Source organism: Ambystoma mexicanum, chromosome 5p, assembly GCF_040938575.1.
Source record: "Ambystoma mexicanum isolate Mex_15411 chromosome 5p, UKY_AmexF1_1, whole genome shotgun sequence".
Classification (NCBI taxonomy): domain Eukaryota; kingdom Metazoa; phylum Chordata; class Amphibia; order Caudata; family Ambystomatidae; genus Ambystoma; species Ambystoma mexicanum.
This window is the reverse complement of record NC_090930.1, coordinates 992,996,621-993,007,412: the sequence shown is the minus strand read 5'-3', so window position 1 is coordinate 993,007,412 and position 10,792 is coordinate 992,996,621. Positions and strand designations below refer to the sequence as shown.

Genomic DNA, 10,792 nt, shown 5'->3' with positions numbered 1-10,792 from the left:
GATTTGTTCCTTTGTGAATCACTTTGATGGGTCGGCTAAACCGAGACCCTGTGACCTGATCTTTCTTCGGCAACTGGATCTTTACCAAGTCTCCATTTCCTATGTCGGACGCTTGCTTGGTTCTTCTTCTCCTATTACTCCATAATATCATGCGTGACTTGTTGCTTTCGATTCTCCAGACTACTTCTGCCATGTCCACCACTTCATCTTCTCGTATTTTCGACAACCATGGTGGAATCAGCGTGGATGCCGCACTCCTCCCTCTCAACATTTTGAACGGGGATATTTGGGTGATCCCATTTGGAGTGAGTCTGTGGGCCGCTATGGCCTCCTTGGTGGTTTTGAGCGGGTCCATGCCCGAAGCCGTTGCTAATTGGATGGCACCTTTTATGAACCTGTTTGCCCTCTCTACAAGGCCATTGGCTTGGGGGTGATATAGGGACGCTTTTCTTTGTTTTATGTGGTTCCTCTTTAAGAATTCCTCCATGTCTTTTGAGACTAGTTGCACTCTGTTGTCTGTAACTACTTCCTTGGGGAGGCCTTCCCTCTGAAAAATTTCTGTGAGTGCTTCTATAACGGTTGCCGTGGTTATGTTCGGGACGAACGCGGCCTCCACCAACTTGGATAGAAAATCAACCAGTACTATGCCATACCGGTGTTCAGATGCCATTGCTTCCAAAGGCCCTATGAAGTCAATACCAAGCTTTGACCACACGGCTTCTGGACTTTCCGTGGGTATTAGGGGTGCTTGGCGAACCTTAAGTCTCTTGTCGCTGTTGAGACATTCATGGCAACGTTCTATCATGGAACGAATCTCCTGGTCCATGGATGGCCACCAGTAAGCCTCTCTCACTCTGCGTCGGGTCATGGTGTTTCCCAAGTGGCCTGCGTGGGCTCTACATAGGATGATCCTTCTCATTCCTGTGGGAGGAATTGTCTGATCTGATTTCATAATTATAGCCTCCATTTCAGACAGTTCGTCCTACACCTTCCAGTAGGGTCTCATGCCCTCAGGCAACGCCTTTTCAGTTGGCCAACCTTCCTTGGTCCATTTGCGAATCATGGCCATGGTGGGGTCTTTCCCATCTTCCTCTTCCCAGTGTCTCTCACTGAGTTCCAGGTAATCTGGCGCTCTCAAGACCATGATGGATGCAACTATGCATTCTCCATGAAGGAACGTGGTGGCTTTATCCTTACCCTCCGGCAGTCTCGACATGCAGTCAGCTTGTGAATTTTTCCAACCTGAGATATGCTGGATCTCAAACGTGTACTCTTGCAGCTTGGCTGCAATGCGTGCCAAATTGGGTGTGGATACTTTTGTGCCGCCCGGGCTGAGCATATGGATGAGGGGCTTATGATCAGTTACTAACTTGAATTTGGTGCCCCATACATACGTTCTGAAGTGTTCCACCGCCCAGGCGCAGGCCAACATTTCTTTTTCAATGGTGGAATAGTTCTGTTCCGCTTCCGATAAAGCCTTCGATGCAAAGGCCACCACATGTTCAGTGTCACCTTTCTTTTGTGTTAGCACTGCTCCCAGTCCATAAGCACTGGCGTCGGTGGTTACCACTGTTACCCACGCCGGATTAAACGGTTGAAGGCACGGGGCTTCTATGATGTGCTGTTTTATATTCACCATCGCCGTCCTTTGGGGTTCTTGCCATACAAATTCCGAGCCCTTTTTGAGTACGTCGCGAAGGGGTGCCGTGGTCTCGGAAAACTTTGGTATGAACTTCGCATAGTATTCAGCCAACCCCAGAAATGACCTTACTTCCTCTTTGCTGTTTGGTTCTGGTGCTTTAATGATTGCTTGCATGAGATTCTGTTTGGGACTGATACCCTTTTCTGAAATCCTGTACCCTAAGTATTCCACTTCTTTCACTCTGAACAAGCATTTTTCATACCGTAACCGCACACCTGCTTCTTGTAGCTTGTTTAGGACAATTCTTAACGTGGCGTCGTGCGTCTGCTCATCCTCCGCGTACACGAGGATGTCATCCTGGAAGTACACCACGTTTTTAACTTTCCTTAGCAAGACATCCATCATGCGTTGGAAAGCTGATGCTGCTGATGACAACCCGAATGGCATCTTGGTGAATTGGTAGGTGCCAAATGGAGTGATGAATGCCGTGAGGGGTTTCGACTCTTCATGTAGCTGTATTTGGTGGTATGCGTTCCTCATGTCCAGTTTTGAAAATATTCTGGCTTCTTTCATTAACAGAATGAGTTCATTTATGCTTGGAAGGGGGTAGTTATCTGTGATGACTTCCAAGTTTAAACTGCGTAGATCTATGCATACTCTGAGTTCCTGTGATTGGGGTTTCTTTATAAGCACGACCGGGCTCAGCCATTCAGATGCTTCGATTTCTTCGATGACACCCTCCATCTTCATCTTTTGCAACTGACTTCTGAGGATGTCCCTTGCCGTGGCTGGTACAGGCCTCACTCGGTGCTTTACAGGGACCGCATTCCTTTTGAGCACTATTTTGTGCAGAAAGCCCTTAATGTGCCCCGGCTCCTCCGAGAAAAGTGTTGGGTAGTCGCTTTTGACGACAGGTCCACTCGTCACCCTGACCGACAGGACCTGATCTTCGGTGCTGGGATCCAGTCTGATTTTTAGCTTGTCTTGGTCGTCCCACCCTAGCACTGCTGGGCCTTCGTGACTGAAGTAGACCCTGGTTGTGGTTTCCCTTCCTTTGAATTCTACTTTGGCTTTGATGTATCCTAACAGTTCTACTGACGCCCCTCCAAAAACCGTGGGTTTGTGCCTCGTCATAAGCACTTGCACCTTTTCTTTTCCCACCATGTCCTTATATGTGCGAAGGGGAATGATCGTTAGATCCGAACCTGAATCTGCCATGACCCTTGTTTCCATGCCATCAATCTTGATCATGCAGTGAGGTTTCTCTCTCCTTGCTCTTGTGCTGTTCACCATGATGACTGTGGGTCTTCCTTCATCTTCTGAGGATGATTCTTTCTCTGTATTGCGATCTGCATTAAGGCTGGAGACTTTCTTGTTCCTCCACCGACACACACTGGAGAAATGGCCAATGCGTTTATAAATGGAGCACTCCTTGTCTCTGGCTGGGCACTCCCTGTCAAACGCTAGGTGTTTCGTGCTGGTGCACCTGTGACACTTTAGGGGTTCTTTCCTGTTCCCTCTCCCTTCTCTCGTGTCGGTTGCCGGCCTTTCTCTTCTTGCATGGAAACTCACAGCTTGTATTTCAGCAGAACTCTGGGCCCCAGTAAGCTCCTTTCGTCTTCCCGCCGTTTCCTCGACTGCTCTGGCGATCTCGATCGCTTTCTCCAACTGCAGTTCCTTTTCCACGATAAATTTATCTTGGACCTTCCGACTGTTAGTGTGGACGACCAACATGTCACATATGAGGCTCTCCGCATTGTTGCCAAAATTACACAGCGCTGCTAATTCCCTCAGCTTGGTGACGTAATCGTCTACTGGTTCAGACATTTCTTGCCTTCGCATGTAAAACCGTATCCTGTGGAGCACTGTGTTCTCTTTACTGGCAAACCTTTTTATGATTCTCCTGACTGCCTCCTTGAAAACATCGTCATCTTTGTCAGCCACCGGTATCGGGGTGAGACTCTCGAATATTCTTTGACCTTCCACTCCCAGGGCATTTAGTAACATGGCCCTGCGCCTCGCCGCTGAGAACCCTGCCCCACCTAGTGCCTCCACATATGTCGTGAATAGGGGCTGCCATTGTGGCCAAGGGATTGCAGGCCTACCTGGAGTTTGGAGAAAGGGTGGCGGTGGCGTTGCTCCTTGCATGCTCTTCGGTGAGTTCTGGTGGTGATCCTCGTCGCCAACTTATGTTGTAAAATGCTTGAAATGAAGACAGGAGTCTCCGAGCTTGTAACCGCTGTATTTATTCTATCACAGGTTTTATGCAGGATGCACACAACATGTGTGCTTCAATAACAGAGGCCAACGGGCCTATAGAGGCTGGGAGGCAACTACCTCTTGTCTGTGTCCAAGATTTATCAGGAGCGGGCCCCGTGTGAGGAGGGCTCAGCAGGACGCGCCTTGTCGCGTCCTCCGCTCGTCCCGTAGTGCGCGCGGAGCGCGCGGGGGCGGAGCTTTGGTACGCGACGAGATCTCGCGAGAGCATGCGCTCTCGCAATATCTCTACAATCAGTTTCCCTCAAAAAGGTTAACGAGTTTCTCTTTTTGCAGCAATCGGGTTTGGATGTGACTGTAACTCGAAGCGTTATTGTTGGTATTGCTTTTGCTTCCATGTTGAGCCACCAGTTTTCTATCAACTGAGTATCTTTAATGGACTTAGGAAAACCCACCCTTTGGCCATTCATCTCCAGATTTTTTATTGAACATTTGTATGGCGCCTACAAACAGGTGTTTTCAGGCGCCTCAAGACAAGATGGGGGTAGGGGGACATGGGTATCAAAAAATAAAACAAACAAAAAACGGTTATATTGGCCTTGTGACAATCCTACCGTGCAAGTGCATGAAAAGGTGTTAAGTGCAAGGGGGAGGGGGTGAGGGAGAAGTGCGGGAGTGGGGTGCCTCAAAGGGTGGGGGGCTGGCAAGTGCTGGGAGGGCCAAGGCGGCAAGTGCCAGGGGAGAGGGGGGGAAGGGGAGAATGAGTGCAGTGGACAGGGAGGGCCAAGTTGGGCTAGTCTGGGAAAGGGGGCCTGAGGGCAAGTGCTGAGAAAGTAGGCTGCAGGGAGTGTAGGGGATGGTCTGGCCCCTGTATGACTCTGAAGGGACCAGGCCCCAGTCGCAGCAGCAGATGGGGAGTTGGCACGGGGGCGGGGTGAGGGAAAGAAGAGGAGGAAAGGAAAGTTTTGAGAAGTTTCCGTAACTTAAGATGCTCCGACCCAAGTCTGAGGGGATGGGGGCGTTGCAGAGGGAGCAGCCAGCAGAGGAGAGGGATCTACCTCCCACTCTCTGTTTGGCGAATCGTTTGATCTGCAGAGAGTTGGAGCCAGAAGACCGAAGGACTCTGGCCTGGAGGTATTTAGGGAGGGAAAGCTGGATGTAAAGAGTTCCCAGGCCCCAGACAGCCTTGTCGATAAATGCAAAGGGTCTTGAATTTGATCCTTGCATTCACTGGGAGCCATTGGAGAGATTTTAGGGCTGAAGAGATGCAGTTCCTGGACTTGAGGCCAAGCATAAGTCTCGCAGTCCTATTCTGGATTAGTTGAAGGGGGCTAAGGGAGGAAAGATGCAGGTTCAGGAAGAGGCTGTTGCAGTAGCCTAGCCGAGAAAGAGCCAGAGCTCTTGAGACGTTGAGCTTCTGGGGGAAGGTGAGGAAAGGTAGAATGCCCCTGAGGAGATGCAACTAGAAATTGGACTTCTTGGCAAGGTCCATGAAGTGAGGAGAGAAAGAGATAGAGAAGTCAGGCATGACCACAAGGTTTTTTGCCTCACGAGTGGGTGAGGGGAGAGGACCGAAGGAAACTGGAGAGAGAGAGGGGGGAAACAAGGGGCAGGCGTCCCGATGAGAAGGATCTCTGTCTTACTGGCATTACGGCAGAGATCATTGGCAGAGCAGCATGCCTGAACAACAGTCAGGCAGTCAGGTATAAGGGAGGATGAGGGAGGAGAAGGCAGCTTGAAGGAGAACTGTGAGTTATCTGCGTAACACTGGAAATGAGTGGAGAAAGTGGAGATCAGGTGGGCCAGGTAGATGATGAAGAGCCATGATGATAGGATAGAGCCCTGAGGGATGCCACAGGTAGACGTTGAGGTGGAGGAGAGAAAAGGACCCATTTGCATTTGGAAAGGTCTGTTTGAGAGGAAGGAAGTCAGCCAGCCATTTCGGTGTGGAGAGTCAGTTGAGGCATGACCAGCTTCTCCATGAGTTTGCCCAAAAATCAGAGGAACCTATTTTTTCTTGTGGACTTTAAAACGTCTGATGGCCTATTCCTCTCGGTTTGACTCTACAGACCTTGGATGCTCAAACCAGTTACGGTCGGCACTATATTATTATTGAGGAATAATGTACATAGCAAGTATAATGTTTTCCTGTGCAGATGGTAATACTCAAACAGTCAAAAGAGGTGGGCGATCAACAGGTAACTTTGAATCTTCCATACACTCTCGGCCCCTTCATATTCCAAGACCTCCTCTGTAGCAGCCCCTCACCTGTCTAGCTGCATGGTAATGAAAAGGGAACCTTTTTGAATTATGAAATCTTCTGTAATTCAAGTTACTTAGAATCATCAAATGTCCGCTTGGGGTTCCTGGTGAGTATAATGTATATCCTTCGTCAATGGCCCCCTTCCACTAATAATGCTCCATCAGCAGATGTTTGTCAGACATGCTATGCTATCTTATATTTGCACTGCACCCATCATGCAGTACAGTAAGTAGTGGTCTTATGGTGTAAGCCATGGTTAGTTCATCCAGAGGTTTAGTCTGAAGTAACACAGTCAGGGTAAGTGCTGATTTTATGTGGATTCGGAGCAACCACAACTTCTTTCAAAGAGATCTCTGAAATGTCATATATTTCGGAATTCCTCATTTCAGTTTTCAAATTCAGAAGAAGGTGCCATGGCTTTAGTTGTGAGGTTTGTCTTAGAGTACTTTTTCATTACAAAGTTTTTTTTTCTTCACAGATGGATTTCTTCTGTGGATACCTGAGCTACTGGGCGAAGACTGATGACGTTGGGCCAGTTATAAGGCTACCTTGCAGTACATTTACAACAGATTGGCAGCCCATTTCTGACACTCGCTGTACAGAAAGGTAGCAACTTGTGTTAACTAGAGGCTCGGCTTGTGGGGTAAAACTATTTGCTAATGGATTTAATTTGTGTGAGTCTTGAGTTGAACTGCAAGATCACCTCCGTGGTCTCCGGTATTGCTGGCTTAGTGGCCTTATCAGTTGTGCCTCAGTTGAGAGTTCCTTTGTGGCTTTATTTTTCATTTTGTCATTTGTACTAGATTTTTAATATTTGCTTTTTAGTTGAATAAATGTAAACTTTGTGTTTGCTATGGATGCTATCAATTTTCCCTAATGTTTTTGCCCTGCTGTGGTTTGATTTGATCATATTGTTCTGTCTATTAGCTCCCATAGTGTCAAAAATCTTTTCTTTATTAAAGTTATATTATTTCTCTGAAGGCAGATCTTTTTGTGCTGATATTTTGTATGTCCTAATGTTGTTATTTTAGAGTAATGTTTTCACATTAACCTTACCTTAGTTCATTTTGTTGCTTGTGTGTTACCATTCGATGGGAGTACCTTCAGTTTCTGGTCAGCCTTTGTCTTGGTAATTTGCACCAACGTTGTTGGAATAAAGTAAACCCTGTTTTGCTTCACATGCAACAGTGCCCCCACTGTTTACACTATGTAAAGGTTATTTATAGAGGGGAGAGTCTAACTGGCCTTTTTTACATTCTTTATATGTGGTTTAAAAAAATGGTTTATATTGATTCTGATTTTACTGCAAACTCTTTATTTAGATTGAAATGTTGAGTCGTTTCTGAGAACATTAAATGTCCAGTATTAGTTCTTGTCCCATTTCTAAAAGATGTAATTGTGCTGTTGCTGTGGCATTGCTGATACATTCCTTGTTGGTCATAACATCTGAGACTGTGATCAGCAAACCTATATGTGCCATTTCTACAGATTCAATAAAAAGAGGAGCATGGAAATGGTAAAGGTGTGTCAATTAAAAGCTGCAATTAGTAAACCTATTGCTTTCATGCTAGGGTGATGCTCTGGCAGAAACATCTTTCAATGTCCTTGCTTCATCCAGCACGGCCCAGGCATTCAACTCTACCCCCACTCACATTTCGATTCATAGTAGCCTGTGTGCCTTGTGTTGCTGCAGAGTAGAGGGCTACAAGGAATTCCCTTCCTGGTTGGGCAGTGACATCATTGTATTCCATTAGACAGCTGTTGGACTCGAGGTGACACATTTTTGCTGCTAGGGGGCAGTGCTCTGCTGATGAAGATTACAAAACATGTGAAGACCCGCTTTGATTGCCATGTAAGGGAGCTAATCACAGCTGTGGTTTTACAGTTCAGGCTGACAGACATTTTCTGTCACATGGACGGTAGGTTGTTGGTGAATGGAGCCAGGTTTGATGACATGTTCTTGTACGAAATGCACACAAATGGATTTTTCTTTTCTAAAACTCCTGGGGCTCCCTGACCTTAGTTGACGAGGAGCCTCCAAAATACAAATACAGATTATCAATTGCATGGCTTACTGAAAACCATAAAGCCTATCAAGAGGGAGAATAAAAAGCAATACTAGGTGAACCCTTTTAATCAGCAATATTCAAGAGAATATCTAAGAATTCTTTGAGTATATGAGAAGCAGAGGGTAACACGCCCTGGCCTGGTGTTTAAACAAAATGTATTGTTCTGGGTTCTCCTGTCTTAGGAAAGACTTCCAAGGCTCAATTCTACAGATTTAAGTTTTGTAAAATGTATAATTTAATTATTTTTCAAAACACATCTCAAAATTAAGTTAGTTCCATGCTATCAGTTACACATTAAATAACATGTGTTCCCTAATGGTCATAAAACAAACATTTGAACAGAACATTTTTAATGTGTTCAATCTCAACACAGTCACGTGAATATAATTGTATGCTTAACGCATTTCAGTCTCATGGCCTTCTTCAGAAGCATCACCAGGCTAAAAAAAGGAAAATACACCTTGTCAAAACATATGAGTATAGAGCATAAAAAGCTTGGGATGTTGGCTCCATATCTGTCTCTTTATCCCAACAGATCTATAAGAAGATCCTTTTAAAAATGAAAATGGAATTTGTTTTTAACAAAGCAAATTTTGGTTAAATATAGTAGAGCTCCTGTAGAGGCTGCATACAGTAGCTTTTGTGGCCAAGTAGAATCCTTGGCAACCATCATACACCTGTTAGTTGTCTGCAATACATTACAAGAGGAGAGATTGATATATATTTTTTAAGCATATTGATTCTAACACACATGGTAAGGCTGAGGAATTTTGGAATATATATTTAGCAGGTCGCCCTACCTCAATGGTTTTAACAGTGTTTGGCTTCATACATAGTTCACAACTAGAAGACAGTGTATAATGTGCGGCTCAAATCATTTGTTTTTATTAATAGCTTTTATGAATTTCCAAGAATGCTATTTTATTTGTTATGAATTTGGAAAAGAGATATATGTTTTAGTATGTATATAGAAGTGATGTATTATGTTTCATTGAACACATTTGTATGGAAATACCTGTTTATTGGATTACTTGTCTTGATTGTTTTTGTAAAGGTTATTTGATTAACCATATAACCGAAATAAAAACAATTAAAACAAAATAAATAAGAACATATGTATATCTGAGTTTTCAGACTATCACTTTTCTTGCCATATTTTTGAAGGTTTTACCAACACATCCCTCCACCTAAAACTAAGTTACATTCATTTAGGTACCTGTATATTCTATAAAGTTATCTTCAAAGTGTTCTATAAAATAACACATCCCTCCACCTAAACTTAAGTTACATTCATTTAGGTACCTGTATATTCTATAAAGTTATCTTCAAAAGAGTTCTATAAAATTATCTTCAAAAGACCTTAGTTTTAATCTCTCTGAAAGAGACGATAAGGGGATTTGATAATCATAGTCATGTGTATGGAACATACTATATGCACAATGCTGCATGTCTATCGTGATGTGTTTTTTTTAAAAACAAGTATTAACATAATTTTTAGCCAGTCTTCATTAATTCTGTAACTAAAATGTAAATAACGTATTTAGTGTCTGGCAATATGACAAAACTTAAACAAATTTAAAAAATCGCGAAATATGCTAAACAATCCCTTTATCTGCTGTGACGAATCGAGGGAATTCATCTCTTCTCCCTGAGGAAGCACAACTCCCCCACCCCCTGTGAGGCTAGGCAGGTGAGCCCGCTCCGCAGCACCCTCCCTAGGGGTCGAGGCAAGTGGCACCTCAGCAGGAGAGACTCCCACTTTGGGGACAAGTACTCCTGTGCCCATGAGGAACTCCCTGAGGCCCTCCATGTGATGGCCTATATAGAACTATCTAATACACCAAATCATTATAAGTTAAATGACTGGGACAAAGATAAAGTAAACATATACCGTTATTAAAGGGAATGAGAAGCTGTCACTTTAAATCACAATCTCCAATGGACCGTGCTGAGTATGTTGAAGAGAGATGAGACGCCAAGGGGAGGCGGAGAAAGAGAGGATGGCTGAGACAGACAGGGCAGGCCCCCTGTATGGAGAACACCTGAAGGAGGCGGAGCTGACGTGACGGTGAAGCCCACAAAGTTCAGAACTGCTTTGAGAAGAAGCAAGACGCGCAGGAAGCCTGGCATATCAGAGAAGCAGGGATCTGAGATGGCTGGACCGTAGAGCTTGTGGTGGCGTGAGCGCAAAGCAATCGTGGTGGGCAGACGTCCTTCTCAACGACGCTGACACCACCTCAGAGAGGAAGCACCGAATGAACCGATTACTCGCAGCGGTATCGAAAAGCCAAACAGGGGACAGAAATGCGCATGAAGTGGACATCACACAAACTGAACCTAGAAGCAAACTGAAGAAAGGACAAGATCCCAAGTACCTACGGGTACTGGAGATGTTCCCCTACAATACTATCGGTAACAGGGAGAATGGGAATACCGGGAAGCTAAAAGGGATTTACAAAAGAAGTAACAAAACGTGTCCCAGTACAAATAATGAAGGTGTGGAAAACAAGTTGATAATGTTGAACTGCCCTCCACAAATCATCAAAGACGCACCAAGAGACCCCTCACCATCCCTGAACTAACCAGTCCTCAGACGTCGGA

General features: G+C 45.0%; 1 long non-coding RNA gene across 1 annotated transcript in view; it reads left to right on the top strand.

Annotated features, from left to right (window-relative positions):
• The first annotated feature begins 6,609 nt into the window (after positions 1-6,609).
• LOC138481737 (uncharacterized) overlaps positions 6,610-10,792 on the top strand; it is a 46,626-nt gene continuing 42,443 nt past the window's right edge. Inside the window, exon 1 of the long non-coding RNA XR_011274370.1 lies at positions 6,610-6,728. This is a non-coding gene — a long non-coding RNA (uncharacterized lncRNA). The remainder of the gene's footprint in view (positions 6,729-10,792) is intronic.